Source organism: Amblyomma mixtum, chromosome 5 (genome assembly GCF_055824585.1).
Source record: "Amblyomma mixtum isolate Tamu chromosome 5, ASM5582458v1, whole genome shotgun sequence".
Classification (NCBI taxonomy): domain Eukaryota; kingdom Metazoa; phylum Arthropoda; class Arachnida; order Ixodida; family Ixodidae; genus Amblyomma; species Amblyomma mixtum.
The window spans coordinates 134,807,092-134,825,782 of record NC_143016.1 but is presented as its reverse complement, the minus strand read 5'-3'; the positions used below and the strand labels follow the sequence as shown (position 1 = coordinate 134,825,782).

Here is an 18,691-nt window from a genome sequence, read left to right as displayed (position 1 = left end):
TTCTCTTCTGCCTCGATGGAGGTTGGGATCCATGTTTTTTGGTATTGGCGCTACCTTGAGGGTCTTGCGAAGCTCGTCGGGGATCGTTGCCGTCCTCGTCATTTCTCGCATCTGCTCGCGGTATCCGAGCCTCTGCAGGAGCGCTCTTCCAGTCGTTGTCTGCAACAGCCTGAGTTTTTGCGACTCAAGCTGCGCCTCTCGTAGCTCCTCAAAGGTGTTATGTAATCCCAGGGCCATGAGTTTTTCGGTTGACGTGTTGCGCGGAAGTCGGAGCGCTGTCTTATACGCTTTGCGTAGCAGGGCATCCGCTTGTTGTATTTCGTTTTTGTTGAGGCACTGGTAGGGTAGGCTGTACGTGATTCTACTAACTACAAGGCTTCTGACTAGTTTGAGTGTGTCCTCTTCACGCATGCCATGTCGCCTGTTGGTGATGCGGGTGATCATGCGTGAGACTTGTAGTGTTGTTGCTTTGAGCAGGGTAAAAGTGTGAGTACTGCGCTGGTTGGATTGAACCCACATGCCTAAAATTCTTATTGTTGTCTTTTCGGGGATGGGTGTCCCGTCAAGGTAGACGTTGAGTTTTAGGTCCTCGTTGGTTGGGACGGTCCGGTTTTGCTTGCCTCTCCAGACTCTCAGCAGTTCCGATTTCTCGGTCGAGCATGCGAGTCCTCTTTCTGCGAGGTATTGTTCTACACAAGAGGCCGCTTGCTGTAGCCTTTCTTCCTTCTCTCCGAGACAACCCGTGTTTGTCCAGACTGTTATATCGTCAGCATACATTGCATGCCTGATGCCTTCGATGTTCTCTAGTTTTCGAGCTAGGCCTATCATAGCTATGTTGAAAAGTAAGGGGGAGATAACTGACCCTTGGGGTGTTCCCTTATTTGGAGTGCGAATTTTGTCCGATCGAAGGTCTCCTATGCCGATGGTGGCAGTTCTGTCGGACAGGAAGGCTTTGACGAAGCCGTGGATTCTGCGCCCGCAATCCAGCTTGTCTAGGCCCGTAAGGATCGCTTCGTGGCTGACGTTATCGAATGCCCCTTTGATGTCCAGGGCCATTATGACATTTTCTCCCGACCGAGGTACGTTTCGCAGGACATCTTCTTGTATTTGGAGGAGAACGTCCTGCGTCGAGAGCTTCGCTCTGAAGCCGAACATGGTATGTGGTACACAGTCGTTGTCTTCCATGTAATTTTGCAGTCTTAAAGTTACCACCCGTTCGTAAAGTTTGCCAAGGCACGACGTGAGTGATATGGGCCTGAGGTTTTCAATTTGTAGCTTTTTACCAGGTTTAGGTATCATTATTACTTCGGCGTGTTTCCAATCTTCGGGAACCGTCTCCGCCTCCCAATGTTTGTTAAGAAAGCTGACGAGCTCTTGTATGAGGTCGTCGCTCAGGTTGCGGATTAGGGCGTTGTCGATTCTGTCCGCTCCGGCTGCCGTGTTTCTGGTGGTGTTTCTTATGGCCGCGTAAACCTCTTCCACAGTTATGGGGCGGTCGAGTTTCTCGTTTTCGGCTCCTCGATACGTTCCTTGGTATCGCGGGGGGTTGTGATCGCCGAAACATTTTTCTCGTGCCTTCTCCAGTAGGGTGATGTCTGATCCCTCGAAGGAGTGGATGAACCTGTGGATGGCTTTATTGTTTTCTGATTTTATTTTGGTCGGATCGATTAGTGCTCTTAAGAGATTCCAGGTTCTGGCCGTGCCTAGAGTTCCCTTAAGCGAGTCGCTGAGTTGGTCCCAATTTTGTTTCGCGAGTTGCATCGCATATTCTTCCGCCTTTGCCGTAATTTCTGCTATCTTTAGTTTTAGTTTCCTGTTGTGTTTTTGCTTCCGCCATCTTTTGGTGAGACTGCGTCTCGCTTCCCATAGTCTGAGGAGGTGGGCGTCTACTTCAGGCGTTGCTGTCGTTCTCCTTAGGCTTTTTGTGCATCGTTGTCGCGTTTCTCTCAGCATGCCGCTCCATTCCTCCAGTGATTGGATACCGCCTTCAGATTTGTTGCAAGCCCCGCGAAACGCGTTCCAGTCAGTGATTTTCGCCTGTCCAATCTGGCGTCTTATGGTGTCGGATGCTATTCGTGTCCGGAGGATAAAGTGATCGCTGCCTAGATTTTCCATCATGTTTTCCCACTGTGACTCCCTGCTCTTCCTTACGAAGGTGAGGTCCGGGCATGTGTCCCTGCTCACGCTATTTCCGATTCTCGTGGGGGTCGCAGGATCTGTGATTAGACTGCAGCCAAAGTACTCCGCTACTTCCACTAATGTTCTTCCCTTGATGTCTTGTTTCTGGTATCCCCAACTCCTGTCCATGGCGTTGAAATCTCCTACGATGATGAGTGCATTTTTTTTGGCCAGCTTGTGCGCTCCATAGAACAGTTCGAAGAGTTTGGCTTTTCTTTGTCTCGGCGGGCTGTACACGTTAAGTAAGAACGTGCTGCTTCCCTGTCGCTTTTTCGGAATAATTTCAACAAGCGCGTGCTCGATGTCGGTGTCGGCGATGGTATCGTGCCTGATGGCGGTAATGGTTTTGCTGACTAGGACGGCCGCTTTACCTTCGTTTTGACTCTCGTAAACCTCGTACCCTTGTAAGGTCGGCTTGATTCCAGTCTCTTGGAGCGCAATTACATCAGGAGGTGTCAGTTGTGTGTTTATATATTGTTTTAAAATATCAGGAATTTTGGACAGCTCCTAGCTAACGCCATTAAGCATATGGCTCTTCGATGGGAGAAGGGGTATGTTTTTTGTTTGATTGCACATAACAGAGTGGGTTTTCACTCAGGATTTAGGTTCTACGTGATCTTCCACGCACGTCGAAGGCAGCGGCGCCTCGACGCCTAGCTTAACCTTTGTTCCAAGAGCAATCAATGTTTAAACAAAGGGCGTCTATGGAAGCGACGATAATTTACAGGCATTTCGGATGACGAAAACTCCAATTTTGCTGAATCTACGGCTCCATTAATCGCTCTTTGCCAGCTTCAAATAGAACCGGGACTATATATAGGCTTCCCATTGTTTGATGCCTACGTGTGTGTCGAAACAAAGAGAAACGTTGTCCAAATTTTACATTTTCACAGCGCGGATGCTCCATCTCAGGCTGTCAGTTCGTCTATACACGCAAGTAAACGTCGTGCCTTAGCCGAGTGGTCTAACAATACTCGGCACAGATGCAGGTGTTTTCAGATTGAACCTTCCCGACCGCCGGCGCCGGGTGTTTTGTTTTTACAGGGAAAACAGTCAGTTTTTTGTCATGCGCCGTATGGCGGCAAAACAAGTGAACGTCGCCTTTAAAGCTGCCGGTGGGCAGCGAATGAAAGAACGAACGAAGAAAAGCGTCACGGCGGGGGAAAAATAGAAAAGGAGAGCATGCAGGCCCAAAGCACGTCGGGCCTTCGTTATGGCAGTCCTGTGGTGGGAAAGGCAGGCCGGAGACGCGAGGTCCAGATGCCCCGCAGACGGCGTCGCGGTGTGCAGGGACAGTGCAGGGACAGTGTTTTCGGACAGTGTCCAAGTGCAGGGACAGTGTTTTTGGGGTTGGCTTCTGTCTAAGGGGAGACGGTAGCGCTTAGGAGGTTCAAAAACGAACGTATGTGTTCTCGGAAACTGTTCTGTTTTTTTGGGTACTGTGCACAGCGTGTTAAAACGGCTTTTGTGCTTGATGTCGCGCTCCTTTTTTTGTTTGTCGCATTCGTGGCAGAATCGGCTGTTGGATGGCTGAGTAGGAATATAACAGAATAGGAACTAGCGAGTGAGAGCGAGGAATGTTCGGTTTCCGGCGGCGGGTCGGATCGCTGCAGTGTTTGTGGCCGGCTGTGGTCCAGAGAGCCGTAGAGTTTGGGAGAATGGCTCAAAGTGAGAGAGGTAAGTTACAGCACGAGATGTGAAGTGACATTGAGCTTTGAAGTGCGAAGGGTCATGTGGAAGTTTTTTTTTTTCGTGGAGCACGTCACCTGGCCGAAGCCCTGCGTCGCAAAGCACGTTTCTGTCGCTCCTAACGAAACCCGCTCCCTCTCCTTTCACATCGAGTGAAATCAAGACGGAAGAGGGAATCATCTTATAACATCACCATTACAAAATAAGTAGAAATCATGACTAAAAGGAAAAAAAGTCTTGTTCACAGGGAAAAAACGTATGCTTTCGTGTACCGCATACGTTTTTCATACGCATATGTTGCGCTGCGAATCGAGACTGTGGAGGGTGTAAACTCGGTCAATTATTTTAACACTGTCACCCGAACATCGGACAAGTGTGACGAAGTGAAGTGACGAAACGGGCGGCAATATGCACATGCGCACTAAGTGAGTGCGGTCAGTAGCCTGTTTTGCCGTTTCGCTTTGTCACATGGCGCTGTGCGGCAGTTTGTCCCATGCTCGGGTGACACTGTCATCCTGGCTGAAGACGCCGCCCGGACCCAAGAGCTCCGAGCAGTCGTCTAAGCGGATGGGTCGCTGCATCCTTCTGTTGGATAATAAAATTATTTCAATCAATCAACCAATCAATCAATCAGTCAATCAATCAATGAAATCGGGTGACATTGTTAAATAATTCACCGGGTGTGCATACTGATCATAAATGAAAGTTCAAAATATCGAAGTTAATTCGTAGGGTATCCAGATTCTAAAACCAGCGCGGTGCCCCAACTAGTCACCTCCCCCCCCAATGCACCACCTCCTTTGTCCTCACACCTCTGCCCTCTCACCCCACCTCCAGCGTCCCGGCATTGAACGTGCACCCCCTGTCAGCGCTGCACACGGTGTGATTCCCCCCGGTTACACCTCAGAGGGTATCCCATACTTGAGCCAAGGTTTGAAAATAGTGATGTACAGCGCGTTGTCGCCGCTGCATGGAGAACTACAGGGGTCCCCAGCCAATTCCATGCCATTTTTGAATTTCCCGCCCTTCATTATTGGCTGAAGTGACAACACGCCCCGCGTTCGCTCTTGGTTATTATTGGCTGAAGCCTAAGGCGTGATGGTCGCTTCAGCCAATGGCGAAGGAAGGGAAATCCAAAAAAATGGAATCGATTCTCGAAGGAATCGTTACAGTATACAGAACCAGCTTATTTGTTGTACTCTGTGCGATTTACCATATCGTTATTTCTAGTCACCGTCCCGGGTTTAAAATCTCGGGTAAGAATTCCCATTACAGAGTTGTGAAAGCCATTAATTCAGTGGATTTCGGTTTGAGGTTCATTATATGCGCGTCACTCTCTTCTTTTCCGCGTGAAAAAAATCCTTCTAAATAAGGAAAAAAAGAAGTATGATATCCGTCCCATAGAGAGAATTCTAATACAAATATGTATTTATTTAATGCAGCTTTGTATTTTGTGTATAAGTTCTGGTTACTTGATTTCCGTTCTGAAATAGCTTAGTGCTAGGTCCTGTATTAGTCTGATACGAGTGTTATATTTTGAAACAAGAGCACTGATTTCTTTGACGTCAGCAGTTATTGCGGTCTTCAATTAAAATAACATCCCAGGCACACAGTGTTCAGTTTTACATGGGACAACGAATATCAAATCCTACTATGTATTTAGAAAGCTTGCAGATCAACAACTCGCCGCTAGTACACATTGCTGCGCTTTTCAGAGGGGCTATAAGAAACCAATGAAGGCTGCCTATATTTATATATAGTAAGCGTAGAGGATGTATGCTCTACATGTTCTTATGATGTCACAATGTTCCCAAAGGACGTTAGTGCAAGCGTGCTTCAAATGGAGACCTCGTCGCTGTGATATATCCCTGCAAAGGCTACATCCCAGCGTCGGGGAATGTAATAACTTATCAATTTTCTATTTGATGCCTTTCTTACATTCAGCGGCTATGACTTCGGTAATTATAATTTCTTCTAGGGTCTCCATGGCACCCGTATCAGTGCTGTTGTGACTCTACCCCCCGTGATCCCTCCACAACCGTACGTCTTTACTTATGCCATTCCCAGAGGCAGTGCGGGGTTCTTCTAAAGGGGTGCTTCCATGCCACCACCTGTTTTCCCGACTTCAGGGGTTTCCCTTAGGTAGCACCCAACGCAGCAGTAATGACCCTGCAACCATGTATGCACCACTCAACGCCTGCCGCCACGCACCGAGACAAGCGGCTGTCAATCATCTGCCCTTCGCTCTTTTGTCGACGGCGCGGGTGGCGCCGCTGCAGGTGCTCTCCTTCAGGCGTTTCCTTGGGCCAAGTCGTGGGATCCACCTGGCCGGCTTCCTGAAGCCTCATCAGCTGACAGCTGCGTTCGGTTAACTGCGCGCCCAATTGTAGATGTGGAGGTGACCTGGAGGAAAGGACACTTTCGGGAGAGGGGTGCGCTGTTAATGAGTGCCCGATTTCGGCAAAGTGGTAAAGCCAGCCAATGAGCGTCGTTGGTTCCATCCAAAGGCAGCGCCAGAGACGGAGTCCCTATGATTGGACGAAAGAGGCGGGAAGACAACACGAGAGGCTATTTAAAGCGCCCGACAAGTTCGTCGAGGAGCGATTCCCTGAGACTCTTCTCAGCTTTTACTCTGTTTGTTGTTGTTTGTAACTAATGTTGTAAAGATGTGAATATAGTTTTCCCTTGTTTCTCCTACTCCCCTTCTCCGTTGCCCGCGTTCCTTCCATCGGCACAGCGGCGGTGTTCCTGGACCCGATGCCTCCTGAAACACGCTACTAGCATGGCGAAATATAACAATGCACTGTAACGCACCTACGTGTAGTGAACGGAAATTGAAGAGCGCTGATGTGAGCCAACAGCGTACCCCGGTATCAAAACTTGTGAGGAGAGAGGTACTAACTCAGCTGGAAACATATGCCTGTAAGTTTTATCGCTTGTTTTTGCACGTTTACGTTAAGACTTTCTTAATAAAACAACGCAGTAGCCATGTCTTCAAAATATTACAGGTATATATGCGAGACACATGCGACACGTAAAGAGGTTCAAATTCATATTGTACTTCAGTTTGTTACGCAAGCGCTCAGTAACCGTACTGACAGAATGAATATTTCTGAGGATGTAAAAAGTGTTTCTTTCACGAGGTAACGTATATGTGGGCAGCCATTTTCGTTTTCCTGCATTTTTCATGTTTGTCAACTGAGACGAAGGTATATTTCTTTCTTCTGTTCGTAATTCTGTACTCCCACACGCTAGCATATACAGTATGCGTGTGCTTCAGAGAAGTGTTTGTGGACATGGAGAATGAGAAATGTCTTCTTTGAGTTTTCTTTTCATAAATAGGAAATTCGAACACATGACAGATGGGTTTGGAATCTGCTGTCAGATGGGCACGGGAAAGCTTTTGTAAGCTTTTGAACCAGCTTGCCTATCTGCGTTCACATTTTTTTTATCAATGAGCGATCAGTTTTTTGCTAAGCGTGTGACTTAATTGCTAAACCACAACTGGATGCGCTTTCTCGTAGTAACAGTAACAGTAATACTGACTTTTCTACACTCGATTTTGCCAACAACATTCGCAAGCTGGAGGCCACACAAGTAACAATATCGTATTTTCTACGTCTTGTCGGCGTCACTGTTATTAAAGACCCGCGCTAATTTAGGAAAATGCACTAGGCCAAGTCGCTGAAACGCTGGGAAAAAAATGATGCTCAGTGCGTCACGTGTACATAAATGCGGTAGTCGCCTCAGTAATGACTTGCAGAAATTTGAAACACAAATAAAAAGATTGGTTTGGTTTGGTTTATGGGGTTTAACGTCCCAAAGCGACTAAGGCTATGACAGACGCCGTAGTGGAGGGCTCCGGAAATTTCGACCACCTGGGGTTCGTTAACGTGCACTGACATCGCACACTACACGGGCCTCTAGAACTTCTCCAAAGAAATTCAACCGCCGCGGCCGGGATTGAACCCGCGTCTTTCGGGTCAGCAGCTGAGCATCAAATAAAAAGAGACTATCGTCGAACAATAAAAAAAAAATTGAAAGAAAAAAAAAAGAAAACTTGCGTCGGCCGGGAATCGAACCCGGGCCACCCGCGTGGCAGGCGAGTATTCTACCACTGAACCACCGACGCCCACGTATGCCGAAGGCTTTCCTAGACGATGCCAAGGTCACTGCCGTCAGACCAATGTTATTGTTGAAAAACATGAATTTGCACGTTGGCTTGCCTTTCCCTCGCGTCATGATGAACGCAGGGCAAATAGGGAGGCGTGCTTCGCTCACTCTTCGTAAAGATTTTCGCACCCGAAACATTACAGCAGCGTCAGCTTGGCGATGCATCTGAACACATTGCAAGCGCGGTTGTTAGACATGAAGGCCGCACGCATGAGTGATGTTCACTTCGAAAATGTATTTTTCCTTACCACGTTTGCTTTATCATTATCACAGGGACTTGAAAAAAGCTTATCAGCTTTCTTTACGCCTCGCGAGCTGGCTGGCATATCAAGGACACTTCCGAAATTCGAAATTCCGAAGTCGTACCGATACAAGCGGGAAATGTAAATAAATTGGTACTCGGTTATAACTCGGTGGACACCTGAACCGTGCCGTGAGGGAAGGGAGCAAGGTGGGAGTGAAAGAAGAAAGAGAGAAAGAGGTGCCGTAGTGGAGATCTCCGGAATAATCTCGACCACCTGAGGATTAACGTGTACTGGCATCGCACAGCACACGGACGCCTTTCACCACCATCGAAATGCGGCCGACGTGGTCGGGTTCGAACCCGGGTACTCCGGCTCGGTAGACGAGCAGGAAGTGTGCCCGTTTATAACCCGCCACCGTGTTCGCCGTCGTATCGTTTAACCCTTCAAGGCTCACTGGCATCTCAGGCAGCACAGAACATTATAGTAATGTTTTTTATATATCTGCTATGAATGTTAAAATACCTTTTTGTTTTTTGGAATGACTTTAACCTAACATTGTTCAGGTTCTCTATCTTCCTTGCACCAGGGGTGCCCGTCAGAGACGGTTTGTATACACTGCAAGACTGAAACGTTATCTTCGCACCAGGGGTGCCCCGTCAGAGACGGTCTTACGATGAGTCACGGTGCAGGGATAAAGGGAATGCTTGAAGTTTTATATACCGATATTTACATCACATACAAATTTAGGCACTGGAGACAAATTAAACGGCAAAAAGACAAACAAAATGGTGGAACTGGCTAACACTAGGGGAGGCCCCTACTCGGCATAGCCGAAGATGCATAGCACCTGACCTTAGCTCAGAACTCCTTTTCCGGCTCCGGGACCCGGTTTTAGAGACCTAAAGGCCCGGCCCACATTTGGTAGCTTCCAGTCATTTTACACTCTTCCTATGATTGGTTTATCGAGAGCATGGCCAGCCCTCCAGCTTCCGTAGGGTAGATCACCCTCTCCACCACAAAATAAAAACAAACACAAACACAAAGTCGTACCAGGAGAAACATCCTTTCCTCGCAAAAATAAAAGCACACAGTCGTGCCAGCACGTGCCATCGGTTTCCTCCGATGACCCTCTACTTTGGCGTCGTCCCGGAATTAGAGATTATCGGGCTTAAACGGGCAGTTACCGCTGTAACTGCCACTGCGAGCTTCAAGACTTAGCATTCCCAAGGCTTACTAGCTATCCGGCGCCTCACCGACACCCGGTCAGTAGCGTCACCCAACTCAGGCCTTCGCTGCTCCCGGCTAGCCGCGTTGTCGCCGGCTATTCCTCATCTTTATTGCCCCCCTCGTCAACGGCGCCCTGACACCGTTCCGTCCGGCAGGCGAGTTTGTGCCTCGGCTGGTGTCCGTTAAGACGAGGGGATTAAGACAAGGGGGGGGGGGGGGGGGGGGCAGAGGTCGTCGTGTAGCGGCTATTCAGCCCCAGGCTGTCACCACTCTTTTGCCTAGCCGGCGCGAATCGGCACCGTGGGGCGAGGGACACCGGTACGTCCCGGCGCCTTTGCGAGCGGCCGTGTTCCGAGAACGAAGACGCTTCGCTTTGAGCGCACCCCTCCGTCCCCTCCCGCCAGAGGGGGCGGGGGTCCATTGAAGACGGTGGCGGGGTGCTAAGAAAGGATTAGCGGTACTAATGACCCCGCACGCACTACCGATCCCTTACACGTGTACCGTGTGATGTCAGTGCACGTTAAAGAACCCCAGGTGGTCGAAATTTCCGGAGCTCTCCACTACGGCGTTCCTCATAGCCTGAGTCACTTTGGGACGTTAAACCCCATAAATCAAACCAAAGCTCGGCATTAAAACAGTGACTAGGAAAATGAGAAAAAAAAGCGATGTTATCATTGCAAGTTTTTTTTAGTAATGTTTGCGAAACAATAACTTATAACATTAGAAAAACGTTACTGCAACGTTTACTACATTAACGATCAACAAAAAGCTTTAAGCACTGCTCCGCCTTTTTACATATTTCAGACAGTAACTACATATATTTCAACTAACACAACTTTGCAACTAAACCTCTTGGTTTGTGCCAGCCATAGGTTTATTTCAGCGAATCTTTGCAGTGTTGTTTGTTCATTCTTCAAAGCTGCCGACACGCCACTTTATCGCTTTGTTTGTGAAGCATGACGCGACCAGATTTATCACGATTGATCGCATCCAGGCGCAGCCGACTCTTCGCTGCGCCAGAATGTTGTAGCAACTTTGCACGCTTTTTTTTTATCTCGAAAGTTTGCCCATAAATCCGGCGAGCGAAGTTGATTCGGTCACTTTTGACGCCGACCGGGGCGGAAAGCGGCTAAGTTTATTTTTGCGTCTCTGCTACGCTGAACTAAAAGTGGGAATGCGTTTAGCGTGCCCCCTTTGCCAAAAGTAACCGAGCAACAGGTTTTTGCTTCTCAACTGCATAACGGAGCCTACAAGGCACCCCTAAAGACCGAAAGGTGCCAGAACATCAGGGCAAGGGCTTCTTCATACTTTACACAGAATCAGGGCTTAAGGGCTGCCATGAGTGCTTCGCTACGCGGCTAAGAAACGAACCACCTGTGCCGGGTGTTACGTTTCGCCTCCTTCGTGAGAAAAAATCGGCGTGGTAGCAGCGGAATGCCGATGAGTCGCGAAAGGCATGCGGGGTAAACGCCTGAATTAGCCACGGAAGCGGCGTCGGTCATCCACCCCGCATCTAGCCAGCCAGCTCTGCAGTACAGAAAGAAGCTAGCTACCACGTTCGGCAGTACTGGACATTCCAAGGGGCACATCAAGTTGACAGCAGCAACCATCTTCCAGGAATAAGTGGTCAGCGACCCGCGCACGTGCGACCACATGAAAAGCGCGGGAATGCTCTTCGAGAACCTTCCCGAATCTGCGCGACGCAGATGGCATCCGTCTCTCTCCCAACACGTGACGGGGGCGTGTTCCCTATTGACAGTGTATGTGTGTGTGGGTGCCACAGTGGACTTTCAGGACCCTCCTTTCCCGACAAGCCCGGCCCCCATCTAGGGAGCCCAGGGAAATGAAAGGATATAAAACTCGGCGCCTTGGACGGCCGAGTAGCTCCTGACCATCTGAGCTCATCGACATGTAGCTTTGCTCCTTGTTTTGAGACTCTCTCACTGAGACGTTCTCCCAGTTGCTGTTTGTATATATGTAAATTCCCTTGTATAAAGTTCTTCTTCTTGTCTTTCCCTCAAACCTCGTCTCCGACCTTCCTCATCCCCTCTCCGGCACGACCATGCTACCTGATCCTTAATAACTGGTTGCCAGCGGTGGAATCGAGTCAACGGACGTCAGCGGAGAGACGTGGTCAACGGTTTGCTGAGCAGCAGTTCGGCGAGTCGGGAGCAGTGCAACAGCCCTGTGTGATGACTGGTTGCCTGCAGCGGAACGACTGCGCTGGGTTCTTGGCTGCGAAGTTTGGTGAGTGCGGGACTTTTCTCTACTAAGTTTTGCCAGGCTTTTGTTAAGTGTCAGAAACAGAGCTGGTAATTGGGATTGTCGTTGCTGCCGGGTTAGTGCGGCAAGACAATAGGGGCAGTAGAGAAAGCAGCACTCGGAGCGGCCATGGATCTGAAATCGTTACGCAAACCGAAGTTACTGGAACTTGCAAGAGAGTTGGGTCTGGATGTCTCAGACAAACTCAGAAAACCAGAGCTGCTGAAGGCTATTCTTGCGTTGGAGGCTGAAGATGACGAGCTTGCGGAATGCCTTGAGACCATTGAGGAAAGGGAAATGGCAGAAAGTGAATTGGCAAAACAAGAGAAAGAGGAACTTGAACGTAGAGAAAAACTAGATAAAGAGGAGCAGGAGCGACAGCGGGAAATCAAGCATAAACTTAACGCGATCAGAAGTATAAGAACGCGATCTCGGTTAAGTATGTTCAGAAAAGGAGAAAATTTCAGTACTTTTCTGGAAAATTTTGAGAAAATTTGCAAGGAGGAACAGCTGGATCAGGGTGATTGGCCAATTGTGTTGATGGGAGTCCTTCCGTGTGAAGCCAGCAACGTATTAGCGCGGTTGTCGGACGAGGATGCCCACAACTATGCGATAGATAAGAGTGAGCTTTTCCGGCACTTTAGACTATCCGCAGAGGTCGAATTCACGAGCCAAATTGGCAATGGTCAGCTACCTCGCGAGAGTGTCAGGGACCGAGTTGCGAGCTCAGCTCAGTCGCCGGAGGACACGGCTGCTGCTCATAAGTGGCGGTATAGGACAGGTTTGGTCCGGGAAAGGCAGGCCACTTCAGCAGCGTGGACCGAGGATCTCGGTCGAAAAACTAGCGAAAGGTGCAAATCCGCAAGTCACAAGGGCTCAAGGGAGAGTTTGGGCACCAGTGCTAGGAACAAGGAAAGGTGCAATGCGGTAGTTGCGAGCTCAGAAGCGCATGCACTTTCCGGGATGGAGGCGAATTTCTGCGGTAAAGGGGTTAGTACCCTGGAGAAAAACGCCGAAGGTCTCAGTGATCAGGGAAATGTAGTCCTTGGGTCACGGGAGGAAGGTCCTCACGGGAATTTAGTGAAGGCCGTGTCTAATAGGATTCAAGAGCAAGCTGTGAGTCGCAGCAATCCCGTCAACGACAAAGCCGAGCAATCTGCTTCGTTAGCGAGCACAGACAACGCTAATACGGGAGAAGCGACCGTCTCTAGCCCTGGGGCAAAAGCTGCTTTGACAAGTGAGGTTGATGCTTCTGCTCAGGAAGAGACTAGTGAGCTTGCGGGCCAGAGCAGTCAGGGAATCAAGGGAGACCCTCCTTCGATGCGGCTGGCGAACAGTAGTAGCCAAGTATTGGACACAGCGCTTTGCTGTAAGGAGAGCGACTGCGAATCACCCGAGTGCACTGCTGAAACCCAAGGGCAGATCGCAACGTTAGCCATCGAGTGTGGTTTAGATCAAGTTGCAGGCCAGGGAGTTAGGGTCGCAGGGTCAATTAGTAAGCCTCAGGAGAGCAAGTTATGCTCAGACGAAAGTAAGGTGCCGTCAGAACAGTTGGATGCTGCGATGCGCAGTGCCTCACCGAAAGCACGAGCCGGTAGTTGGAATTCAAGAGAGAAATGCGGCTCGGTGCTGCGTCGAAGAGCAGAGGCGAAGGGTGAGGTCACCGCAGGAAAGGGAGGCGCGCAGGAGAAAACAGTCAGGGCAGTTTCTGGAAAGCGGCCGCGCTCAAGGAGAGCCAAGCAAAGGGGTAGACCGCAGAAAAAGGACGAAGGACGGGCCCAAAACATTGTAAGGGTTAAGGCCGGTCAAAAACGTAATCGTCGGAGACTGCCACCGCGACACTCTAGATGCGATAGGCACCGTACAAAGGCCCGGTTGCCTAGGCGAGTTAATACAACACGAAAGCCACCTGCCCGATTGTGGAGACACTGCAGAAGTTGTTGCAGGACGAGTGAAACACGCAGCGGGCCAGAGAGAAGCACGCATTGCTACCTCACGAGGGAACGCAGCAGAACGCGCTCTAGTGAAAAAAAATAAACGAGGGAGTTTCTGGAATCGAGACAGAACACGCAGGCATTTCTTTTATTCACGACCGTCACCCCCTCGTATTCAACTGTTCAAGCGCTGCTCGGACGTTGGAGACGCGCGGGCGGGGTACGGAACTAATCGTTGTTGCAGGGCGTGTGGAGCTCTCAGGTGTCAACGCGCAGTTAGGCCCCTCGATTTTTGTCGGTTGTCGGCAGCTAAAGCCACTGTCAGTCTGCGACCGCGCAGGGCGCGGCTGAAGAATGGGCAACCCCTTCGAGTCGCGGAGTGGGTAGTTAGCAGCATAGTCTAAGAATGAGTCGATGCTGATTGCTTTTTCTTTTTTTTCCTGCAGAAGGAAAAAGTTTCGAGCATATATAGTTTTGAAATGCTCTTTGTTAGTTTTCGCAGCAGCGGTATAGTGTTTCTTTGATGCAATGGGTTTTGCACCATGCAACTGTGGTAGCGTCCGCTGACACGCGGAAGTGCTAGTAAGATGGACCATTGTGGGTCAATAGCATAAGCGCCTGGAGTCGCTTTGTTTTTATGACATTAGGGGAATTAATGTGACTTTGGCTGCGGCGTTGAGTGAATCTTTGCAGGGTTATGCAAGGTTAGGGTACTATGCTGCCATGTAGAATGAAAGGGAAACAAGCGTGTTCGTAATTGTCGTGATCATTACGAACGGACCTACGTTACAAAAAGGGGAGTCTCCAAGGTAATGCCGATGGCTTAATTCGAGGTCTCTAACGCAAGAATAAGCATCAAAGTTGCTGCTTACTGGTGTTTTTTTTCCTGATATAGGCTTTTGAACATATCGTTTTTGCTTTTTTGTTTCAAAGTGAGACGGGTTTTGCAGTGTAATGTTCGGATTTGTGGACACTGAGTGCTGCTGGACTACTCCCAGGGATTAAAGGATTAAATGACTGAATAAGAGGGAAAGGGCCTGGCATTGCTTAGTGTGGATTGTGTCGTGCTTGCTGACTGACCGGTTGGGTTTTCGGCGTAGTTCTAACGCTAGCAGGGAACCGGTCATTTTGAAGTCACGTTGCAGTGCCCTTTGTGAACCTGAACGTGCGAAGGAAGCCTTCGAGGTGCGCTGGGCTCAAGAAGCAACGAGAGATGACCGACTCCAGTTAAAAGCAGCCTCGAGCGACATCCCTCCGGACAGCGGATGCAGTCCCCTGTCCATCGGGATCTCCTTCTCCCGGCGGGGCAGTCTGTTACGTTTCGCCTCCTTCGTGAGAAAAAATCGGCGTGGTAGCAGCGGAATGCCGATGAGTCGCGAAAGGCATGCGGGGTAAACGCCTGAATTAGCCACGGAAGCGGCGTCGGTCATCCACCCCGCATCTAGCCAGCCAGCTCTGCAGTACAGAAAGAAGCTAGCTACCACGTTCGGCAGTACTGGACATTCCAAGGGGCACATCAAGTTGACAGCAGCAACCATCTTCCAGGAATAAGTGGTCAGCGACCCGCGCACGTGCGACCACATGAAAAGCGCGGGAATGCTCTTCGAGAACCTTCCCGAATCTGCGCGACGCAGATGGCATCCGTCTCTCTCCCAACACGTGACGGGGGCGTGTTCCCTATTGACAGTGTGTGTGTGTGGGTGCCACAGTGGACTTTCAGGACCCTCCTTTCCCGACAAGCCCGGCCCCCATCTAGGGAGCCCAGGGAAATGAAAGGATATAAAACTCGGCGCCTTGGACGGCCGAGTAGCTCCTGACCATCTGAGCTCATCGACATGTAGCTTTGCTCCTTGTTTTGAGACTCTCTCACTGAGACGTTCTCCCAGTTGCTGTTTGTATATATGTAAATTCCCTTGTATAAAGTTCTTCTTCTTGTCTTTCCCTCAAACCTCGTCTCCGACCTTCCTCAACCCCTCTCCGGCACGACCATGCTACCTGATCTTTAATACGGGTTACTTTTGGCAAAGACTTTACTTTTACTTTACTTTTGGTAAGAGTGCATACGCTTATGGTAGGTAGACAGCGTAAATTTATGCTTAGCAACATAGGTCAGGTGCGTGTATGAGTGTGAAATGCCTTGTAGCTGTGCATGCCTTATATCATTGTTCGAGGGTGCTGGTGTGCACGTGCGGATATCCGACATACTTGGTTGCATACCTCGGTACCATGAGAGGGGGCTCAATCACACTCACACTCACGGCCACTCGCACTCACATCCACTCATTCACACTCACACCCATGTCCGCTCACAACCACTCACTTACACTAGCACTCACAACCACTCACTCGCACTCGCACTCACGACCACTCGCACTCACACTGACGTCCACAAGCACTCACAACCACTCACTCGCACTAACGTCCACAAGCACTCACAACCACTCACTCGCACTAACGTCCACAAGCACTCACAACCACTCACTCACACTGACGTCCACAAGCACTCACAACCACTCACTCGCACTCAAACTCACGTCCACAAGCACTCACAATCACTCACTCGCACTTATGACCACCCGCACCCACATCCACTCACTTGCACTCACGTTCCCGTCCACTTGCACTAACAACCACTCACTCACTCGCACAGATGTGAGTGTTAGTGAGGCGATATGAGTGCACTCATGAGTGAGTGTGCCGACCTATGCTTGGTTGGTCATCACGCTCATTACTGTAACCTTAATTATTATAAGGTTTTCAATTGTTATATATAAAATTTAGAATTATGCTAGAAAATCATTACACCAACGTTTAATGCAACGTTTCAGTAAACGTAGAAAGACTTGCCATTAAGAACAATGAAATGACATTCGACTCAACCAAAGGATTAACGTAATTGTAGACCGTCGATGCTAGCTGGGATGTTACTACAATGTTACATTTTGTTTTTTACCAAACACTAATTTAATGTTCTTAATGCCCTTTTTTTCTGACGCCGTTTTTCAAACCTTACAAATTAACGTTAGAAATAATATTTACACAACATTAATTAAAGACTTTAAACCACCACCAGTTGTGAAGGTCCTTTGCAAGGATCAACAACGAAGGAGACACTTGGACACCACATTACTACACAACATGCAACTCATACATTTAGCTCCGGGTCCACCTTATGTAGCCATTCCTGAGGGGTGTCCCGTGAGTGATAGTGGCGTACGGGAAACAAGCAAAGCTTAGCAACCAAATAACGGGGTTGTACATGCAGTCTATCGCAGGCACAAGCCAAGATATTTAGTTGCATGTCCTGCTGGTTGAGAAACGTCTTTACAGTAAGAACAATGGCAAAAGTTATGGGACGCAGGCGTTGAAATATACTTGTGATTGTCTTTAGTAGTTGATTCAAAACAGCGTAATACTGTTTAGAAAAGTATTTTACAAATACGTCTGTTTGGAACGTTACACTGACGTTTATGATAAAACACGCAACATTATCTGTTTATCCTTAATATTATAACAACATAAGGGTCAGCATTTGGCCAATGTTTACTTTAATGTTAAACTAATGCTTCCGATGTAAGATTTAACGTTATTTGTTAATTTTTAGCTTTAATGCAACGTTCCAGTGCGACATATAACGTTACTGCAATCCACAAAACATTCCTATGACGTTATTCTGATGTTCGGTGCTCCCAGGAGAAGATTGCTTACGTTTGCAGCGTATGCCGCACCAAATAAATCGGATTGCCGCACCCGTGAGCGAACAATGGTGAGCCTCTGTGCAATACTCGAACAGACGGGCTTGACGTCCCGCCTGTTCTCCGCCAGGTAGTTACGTGCAGTGACCGAACGCTCCGCGTGTGCTATTTTGGACGATGAACAGCTGGACGCCCCCACTCCAGCTGCTTTGTGTCGTGCTCGTGTGTTTTTACTGTGTTCTACCAGACCTTCACGCGCGTGCGACCTGTATATATATATATATATAGTAGTTGCAGGAGGTCTTGTCGTTCAATGGGCCAGGAAGACTTGTAGAAGAAGGGGTCACAACCTTGCAATTATCTTAATTTAATACCGACAGTTTCGGACGGAGGACCGTCCTTCCTCAGGGTATACACAAGAATGAACACAATTTCTCATTTTCTACGCAGCGTGCGCAAAGGGTGAGGTGAATCCACTCTCTCTCCCGTTAGTGGAAAGGGACGCAAAGTCAGTATAAGACGCAAGTGCTCCAGTCCATTTAGGGGGAAGAGGGTGACGGTTGCGAAGGACAGGGAAGGGGAAAAACATATATGCACAAAAATATAAAAATAAAGAAAGCAAAAGTAACATTAAAAAATAAAAATAAATATAGGAAGGCAACGGCGGAGGCTTGGGTAACAAAGCTATAGAAATAGATAGGGAGGGAACTAGTTGCTTCTCAGAAGGAATGTTTCGAGAGAACCTCCCTTCGGTGTGGGTGGTGAACCCAGCAGAATTTACACAAACAATATTCTAACAAGGAAAGTACAAAGCAAAACCACAAATAAAACAAAAAAAGAAACACAAAAAGAAGAAAGAAACAAGCGCACGCATGCATGTGTACAGTGTATAACATCACAGAACGGACCGCTCCCCAGCGGTGCAGGTGTTTTGGACCGTTGTAACGTGAGTTACGAGTCAGCCACAACATTTAGAGCTGTTTAAGACAAGCCCGTTATCGCCACGGCGGAAGCGCGGCGCCGCGGTCGAGGGAGGCAGGGCGGCCGGCCAGACGCCGTGCGGGAACCCGATCCCGCAGCCGAGTGCCGCGGCGTCCGACCCACAGTAGGCCATTCCCTTCGTGCTTTTCGTCGCGAAGGCATTCGAGTACAGACTGGTTTTTCAAAAGAAGGGGCCGAAAGGACGGGTGAGAAGGAACCTAAAGAGTAAGTACGTTCAGAAAAAAAAAATTAAGAAAAGTAAGAATGGGGACGTGGGACCCCGCAGAGTGCAGGCTTCATGGAAGAG

At 49.0% G+C, this 18,691-nt stretch overlaps 1 protein-coding gene and 1 non-coding gene across 2 annotated transcripts in view; both read right to left on the bottom strand.

The window, feature by feature from the left end:
* The window catches only part of LOC149343826 (acetylcholinesterase-like), a 39,353-nt gene that overhangs the window by 10,376 nt on the left and 10,286 nt on the right, over positions 1-18,691 (bottom strand). The gene's annotated exons all lie outside the window — the stretch shown is intronic.
* TRNAG-GCC (transfer RNA glycine (anticodon GCC)) lies at positions 7,929-7,999 on the bottom strand. Its single transcript has one exon. It is a non-coding gene; the product is annotated as a tRNA-Gly (tRNA).